The sequence below is a fragment of the Bombus fervidus genome, chromosome 18 (genome assembly GCF_041682495.2).
Source record: "Bombus fervidus isolate BK054 chromosome 18, iyBomFerv1, whole genome shotgun sequence".
NCBI lineage: Eukaryota > Metazoa > Arthropoda > Insecta > Hymenoptera > Apidae > Bombus > Bombus fervidus.
The window spans coordinates 5,602,268-5,610,769 of record NC_091534.1 but is presented as its reverse complement, the minus strand read 5'-3'; the positions used below and the strand labels follow the sequence as shown (position 1 = coordinate 5,610,769).

General features: G+C 32.6%; 1 long non-coding RNA gene across 1 annotated transcript; it reads left to right on the top strand.

Moving 5' to 3' along the window:
- The first annotated feature begins 610 nt into the window (after window positions 1–610).
- Window positions 611–4,923, top strand: LOC139996397 (uncharacterized). The gene is made up of 3 exons (XR_011802223.1): window positions 611–1,128; window positions 1,281–1,363; window positions 3,557–4,923. It is a non-coding gene; the product is annotated as an uncharacterized lncRNA (long non-coding RNA).
- Window positions 4,924–8,502: the final 3,579 nt, after the last annotated feature.

The window sequence follows — 8,502 nt, the reverse complement described above, 5'->3', positions numbered from 1 at the left end:
GTATAAAATTAAGAACTTCACCGAATGATGTACAAAAAAGGGAACCATTTGCAAACAAAAAGATCACCTTGAGATCTGAGAAAGTCCACTTGGATAAATCTGGTGGTCGTTACAAGACATTCTTGGAAGAGAACAAGTTTCACAGTACAAGTTTGAGACACTTTTTCGAACAACGTATAATTTATGAAATATTTAATATTATATTAATAATATTAAAATCAGATAGCCTGTATATAGAAACATTAAGGTGTTTAACTAATAATTCTACTGTCGCATCTCATAACCTAATAACAAATAAAGTAGATTGCATTTAACCAACCTCTCATGGGAATATCACGTATATATGTAAGTACGTTGTACACAGATATAAATTTCTAGCTCTACCTTAGCCAACAAGTGGTTGGATAATACCAAAATATATGCCAGTTATTCATGTATGTGGAATGTAAATTCGGTTTATTATAGTAAATTTACATGCGTAAATAACGTCAGAATATTTGCACAGATAATAATCTTTTATTTATTTATCAAAGCAAACTCGTAGAATTATTTCCATCAAAAATACATTAACGACAAAATATCGTAGATTATCGTGTTCGATGTATTTTCTATCCAAATGGCTTCTTCTTTTTTAATTTCTAACCTCGCCGGGAGTTTGCCAACTCTTTACGTTTTTATTTCGCGTCACTTCTCGTTGGCTAACTTTCTCGATATAAAAATGACAAGTGAAACACCAAGAACATTTTAAGTGGCCATTTATTTTTCTTATTAAATTTCTTTTTATTATTTGTATCAAATAATATTTTATATTTCATATTTGTTTCCGTATTTTTAATATCTCTGGACACGTGCCGTTTGCAAACAGAATTTGAAGAGTTTGAAGAGAACTTTGAAGAGAAGCAACCGGATTACAATACATATTTAGCTATAAGCAGAGAACTTGAGTTAAGTTCTTTACACTTTTAACTTTTCCCTTTTATCTTATTTTTACTTAGAACTTCGATTGAAATTTCCTTTATGGAGTTTTCTTATTCACTGCGCGTCGCAACGAGGACGTTGCCGGTTAATGCGAGGATCGAATAAAGCAGAACCGAAGCAAAAGGACCTACCATGATTTAAGATAAATCGGTAATTTTCGCAGTCATAAAGTTTGTTAGTTTACATTATCGCGATAGAATGCAATGTATTGAAATAGTTAAAATTTATCTTAAATAGTATAATAGTTAAATTAATCTTTATAATAATCACCGTATTATACACTGCCGTTTATAGGTATACAGCTACTGCACTAATCGATTTTTCCATTTACAATTATTAAGAACATACAAGGGCTAGTATTGATCCAATCAGGACCAACGTTATGGTAACGCAACATTTCATTTGTAATCTTCTTTACTGGTAATTTACATTATCGAGCTCTACTTTTTAACATTGTACAATAGGCATGAAAAGAAATTTCAAGAATTTACTTCATATCCTTGAATAAATCCTTAAAATTTCTTCTATAAATATATTTATATAAATATTTTTAAAATATATATATATATGAAGTAAATCTTGAAATTTGTTTTATAAATATATTTATATTAATAAATAAATTAATATTTATTATATATATCATATATTATGTATTATGTAATGCATTATAATATGTATTGTGTAATATATATATATATATTACATATATTCTTTTTATTATTGTTTCTTCCTTCATATTCATAGATCTTGCAATTGTATACAGTTTGAAGAAATTGAAGGGTTATTTATAGAATTGTGATAAATTATATTGTTTTATTCATTTTTTCATATCCTTGACTTTTATAGTGTGCAAGTTTGTTTGTATATATAAAATAAATATGAAATAATATATATATATATATACAGTAATAACAATGATAATAATATATATAAAAATATTATTGGAATATATTTTCTTGTATCTTCAGGGAACAATATACAATTTATTTTATATACGCTTTTATTCATTATCTTTTATATTACTGTCTGGCTCTTAATGGGATAAAATAGCCTTTCATTAAGATGAAATGTTTTTCATATCCCTTCAATTATGATCATTTATATCTCATTATACTAAATAAATGGATTTATTTATTAGCATAAAAGAATCTCCCTCATCTGATTCAAGGACAAAGCAATCTGTGAATAAAAGATTATTCACAGTTCAGACAAAAAAGTTATTTCATAATATTCAATGCGTTTTAGTTTTATCGTTTCATCATATTAAACGATATATAACTACAAAGATAACAAATAATAAAATAACACTGTCTTACAAACAAATACCTATGCGTTCATACATATTTGAACATATTTGAACATATTTGAACGGTTGTATACATGCCTACATAGATATTAAATCCCGGCCTTATTTAAATAATGATAAGACAAAGATTAATGAGGTATAATCTAGGATCATGAAACTCATTAAACATTCCTCCGCTTTTTCTTATCGTTTTATGCAAAACACCGCTCTCGGAAGCAAATACGAGTTAAAGTAAAACCGACGAATGAAAATTCAGGAAAAACCAAACTGGTTACTACATTCATCGGTGCATTAAGGTACAGCACAACTTCATTCATCCGCATCTCATTTATCCGAACAAGTTACGACTGGAACCATTAATTTTGAATCTGCTTCTGAAGAAATGATTACAGCCAACAAGAAAAATCTAAAGAAAGAGTTACAAGGTTAAGTGCAATATACAGTACAACCTGTAGTAGTATACGAATTAATGGAGAGACATAGCAGCTGTTCCGATAATAAAATCTGCGTCACTGCGTATAATTATTATTTTATATTTCAGAAACAATAATACAAGAAGAATCACAGAGAATAATTTACATATAATTTAAATGCAATATTTTTGAAATTATCTGTGGATCCTACATCTGTTTTACTGCTAAATGAAATTTTGTTAATACGTTCATCTACGTTGAGTTATACTCTATGACTCAAACTATTTAATCGTAGGTCCTTTTCCTAATGCGTCACTCTGTATAATTATTATTTTATATTTCAGAAACAATAATACAAGAAGAATCACAGAGAATAATTTACATATAATTTAAATGCAATATTTTTTAAATTATCTGTGGATTCTACATCTGTTTTGTACTGCTAAATGAAATTTTGTTAATACGTTCATCTACGTTAAGTTATACTCTATGACTCAAACCATCTGATCGTTGGTCCTCTTCCTAACGCCATAAATGTTCCAAAATAAAAAGACAAAATAAATTCTCGTAATTACCTTCACCATGATTTTTCAGCATGAGAAATTAAAACGTTGATGATAATATTTATCCAAATTCCAACATTGTTTACATTACTAGTGTACAATACACATCTGCATGTTGGCATTCATTTATTGCCATGATTATTACCATTATATAACGGAATACAAATATTTATTTTTTATATATATTAAAATTCGTCTACTTCTCATTCTTCGTGTCTTTAATTATAGATCTTCCGACATTGTAAATCTTCCAACCAATTTACACGAGACTTCCACACCTTTTCCTAACTTTTCAGGCATCTTTTCTTCACTTTTAACGCTCCATGCAACATGTCTCATACTTCACGCCACTGTACGCAAGACGTTACCGTGTATCAACACTGTTCTGACTAAAGTAACAGAGGAAAGTAGCATGAAATTACAGAAAGGATATAGAATAACAAAGGACACAATTTGTAGAATTAATGTAAAATGTAGAATTAAGAGTGCATTCGCTGAAGGCTGCGCTCGACTGACTTAACAGGACACATCTGAACAGGATAATGCAGAGAAACGGAATCTCGGCGCGACTAAAAAAAGGAATAGAAGAAATGTACAGGGTAAAGAAGAACAAGCAAGAAAGAGACGTATTTTCGACGAAGGAAGAAACAAGGCAGGATTACCCATTAAAACTCTCGCTATTTGTACATAGCAGACTTGGTACAGGAACGAGCAAGGATGTAGAGAGAAGGGACGTTAATGGACAGGTTAAAGTGCATGTGCTGGCATATGCAGATGATGTTGTGCTGGTGGTGGGAACAGAAAAAAAGAATTGGAAAGTACGACGATTGAAAAGAAATTGGAGAGCTGGCTGAAAGTGAAGAAGTTGCAACTGAACAGAGAGAAATCAAAGATTCTGATTGCAGGCAGGGGAGGAGGTCAAAGAGGGAGACAGAGTAAAGCTGAGAAGGGGAGAGTATAAAAGAAATAAAAGGGCACAAATACTTATTATGCTAAAGACTGTAGGAGCAGTTGAGTAGGGAAGCAATGGCAAAAGTGTTGGGAACTAGGAAAAAGGAATCTGATAAACATTTTAAAACAGGGATGATGATGTACTGATCAGTAATGCAAAGCATTGGAATAATGAGGATGAACAGACCAAGAAAAATTGGAAAGCATAAAAGTAAGTATATGAGATGGATATTGGAACTAGACAAATGGACACCAATGTACACAGTAAAAGACCACAAAATTGGACAAAAATGGAATAGAGGCAGCAAGCAGAGCACATAAATATGAAGAAGAAATAGAGAAATAGAGAAGAAATTGCTGGAAGGTTGTACAGGGGAAATGAGAAAAAGGAAGAACAAAAAGTTAAAATGGGAGGAAGAGAGGAAAATTCTTTCAGAGAGAGGGTATGACTGTACAACCACAGAAGACAGAGAGAAGGAAGAGGAAAGGACATAGCACCATAAAGCAGACAAACGGATAGAGGCAGGAAGAGATTGCAAAGGTAAGAACGATATGAAAGAATCAGAAGCTCCACATATAACGAAGAGCACAGAAAGATGAGAACAGTGACAATTCCAGAATACTTAATTAATAACGACGTTCAAATGTGGGAAAGAAGAGTTGAGCAAGAAATTCTGGTCGAAGGAGGAAGAAAGAAAGTGCAGGCTGTGAGAGAAAGCGTGAGATCATTTGAAGAATAGGTGCAAGGAGATAAGGACAAAGAGGGAGCAGAGAAAATATTGGAGAAGGCGTTTCAGGAGAAGACTGGATGAGAAAATAAAGGGGAAGGAGTCGTCTTAGGGTAGCACCCCAAAATTTATTACGCTCAAAATGGGAATAACCTCTTACATTTGAAATTTGTTTAATATAAAAAAACGAGTAGCTATATGCAACGGATTCTTTCAACCTTATATTTTCTGAACGATGATGATGGGATTGTGAATATGCATGGTTTTAATTGGAAACGTGGAAAAGGCTGTAACAAAATATAAATTTGCACCGACATGTCAAGATATTGCTTCCCTTCCTTCCCCGGAAGACAATAACTTTGTCGATACTTTTGGTCCGAAAAGCTGTTTCCTGAACAACCCATTATAAATGGTTATTACAAAACGTTTATAGCTGCACGAGATTAATGATACCCGGCCATTAGTTATCATGATGGGTACGACTTTAATATACGAAATTTTATTAACGAGGATAAATAATATGCAGTAAGTGGCGTGATCGGATTAAATGAAAATGTATTTTATGGTAGAGGTGAGTTTCAACGGTACGTTTTTCTTAAGTAAGACAGATATGCCTGGCCCGAAAATGTATGCCCGCTATTATAATTGTACATGAAAGTTTAACAAGCTAACATGGGTAATCTATCGAGTCATTTTGCAAACAAAGTGTCGAGCTATCCCAGAAGCTGAATTTCAAAATCCTCTCAGGGCCTGTTATGTCAGTTACCACGATCTCGGAAATTAAGTAGAAAATCCTAGCGTTAAGTCCAAAATTTCCGCTGGATCGTATGCATAATACTCGCTTGATGTACCGTGCAAAGATCAGTAATAGTCTATCAGCATAATACATGTGCGCATCATTTATTTCATCTCGCCACTTCATAAACACTACATCATCGTTGCATTATGATAACATGTACATATATATGTATATTTCTTTTCTTTTGGGGGGGAGGGGGGAATCACACAGTTTTCAAGGTGTAGAATTCGGAAATACAAGTTCGAACGGTATTCCCTAGCGAGCGTCAAGACCTGTTTACATAAACGTGGACGTGAGCGTACAAGAGGTTAGGGTGGCTAGACATTCTATAGCGAATGATCGTAATTATCAGGCGTACCATTATTATAATATTGTAACGAATCTCATCGTATTATTGAATGTTGTGTGTTGCTGCTAACACGACAGAATCTGCTGGTGCAAAAGGTATGCAGAATTAAGTATTTTTAGGTTATGCGTATCTACGCCATATTGCTTCTATCACTTGATTGTCTGCACCAAAGTTGGGCATTGTTCGAATAGCATTTCGAATAAATTATACTTGGAATAAAAACTGCGGATAAATGAAGTTGTTCGAGAATAAAAAGCAAGTTTTTATTGAAACTTTGTTCAAATAAAAACTTGTTCGAATGAAGATTTATTCGAATATTATACGTAGAGAGTAGAGAGCTGTAGTAATGCGAGAAAATCATCGCCAGAGTGTTAACTTAAAGACAAAGATCAATAAGATACAAAATTCGATTATTCGTTCGTGGTACTGAACTTATTATATCGTGCTTAAATCGTACATAAGATAACTATCATCCGCTATCATGTACTCTATGATCATGATGGAAACAAAAAAAAAAAAAATAAAAAAAAATAAAAAAAGGAAGAACGTGAGTAAAAGAGAAATTGATCTTCGCATTACCAGCAACGTACTTACTCGTCATATTTCCACAATAATATTCATACAACTGTTCCTCGTGCCAGCACTACGTATGGAAATTTACATACATGTAATAACTTTAATTATTTATGTGCTTTAACCTTACCAAATAGCTACACCTAATATCTTACACATATCAATAGAGACCTGTATACTAACAAGTTGTAAAAGCTCATTAAAATCGAAGTCGACAAATTGGAGTCCTTTTCCCTTGTTAGTGGAAAGTTATGTAGGTAGTTTCTACAAGCATAACTGGTTACCTCACGACGTCCTCGGAGTAATGGATTGTAGAGGTTTGAATAAGAGCGAGAGAAAAGGGCGTGCAGGGAGGAAGACGAAAAGAGACTTACCAGAGGACTCGTTAGTGAGACTATCTAGCAGCCCTTGTCCTAGACACTAGGATAGGATAAGATATTTTGGAAACTACATTCGTAGCAAGCACTGGGAATTCGAGTAGTGGCGAAAAGCTCTTTCGTGTCGTCGTAACGGACACCCTCGGACGGTAGATGAGCAAGAAGTGTTCCCACTTTAAGGATAACCTAAATTTAAAATTGGTGTCTACTTTTAGTAAATGTAGGTCTCCACCAAGACAATTGGGTGGCCAGAGGAAAAGTTCACATAAAAGTAATCTATTCATGTCGAAAAGTGACTATTGGTTTAGCAGATATTTTGGTTATTATGTACAAAAGTGGACGTGGATTCCAATTTTGTTGATATGTTGTAGGGGATCGTGATCCAAAAATTCTGACAAAAAGAAGATGGTACTTGGTAAGTTACATTTATTCCAATATTAACAGTTGAAGATGAAATTGCATATGTAAGTTAGGTTAGGTTAGGTCAGATTCTATGGCTGACCCTCCAAAAGATCTAACCTAACTTATGCATGTTACTCAGGACCTTCTCGTCTACAACGTATGTGAAAAGCAAGGTCATTGGGGTTGAGGCTTCTTTCATGCATAATTATCGATAGCTTTCATTTTGTAGAACCTGCCGTATGAAATAATAGAAGGAAATTGTATTTGCCTTCCTTGTTTTTTTGTACGATAGGCTTTACAAAATAAAAGTTGAGATATCCGTCAAGCTTATTATAAGTCTTGTTATAGAGAATATCAAGACGGATCGATTGGTGCATTGAAAATTGTACAATTCCATTTAAGGAAACATATACGCGTCCATTTACAACAAAACTAATTACACGTAATATAGATACAGATTATGTTCCCTTCGAAACCATTCAATTTTTGTCTGAACTGTCTCCTGTTTTTGGTACAGTTAGTAATTTACTCGGTAATATCCGGACATTTTGGTTAACATGTAGTAATAATGCATAATCGTTACTAAAAGGTACAAAATTAATAATAATCTAATGATTAGTATTATGGCTTTTTTGGTACTGTGTATTATACTGTGTATTATATCCGAGAACATTGAAATGTACAAATAGTGCAATAAAATACTACTACTACTAATATGCAATTGCAAAAAGAACACTGCACGTCTCATAGGTTTGAAACCTGCCTGACCTAACCTGATCGCGAAAAGCTGTGTTCCAATTTAAAACTGCATAGATAATTGAAAATTAGTTAGAATATTGATGATTATATTTTTTATATTAATTATATTTTATTCACTATTAATTATAATATTATATATTATATATTATATTTATATATATTTATTTAATTATAATATTATATATATTATTAATTATAATACTTACAACAAGAGCTGCATTATTCAGGTAAAAAGCTGATGTATAATATAGTCGTACATCAAAGTACAGGCTGAGCAGAACAATGAAAACACCTCTTATATGTC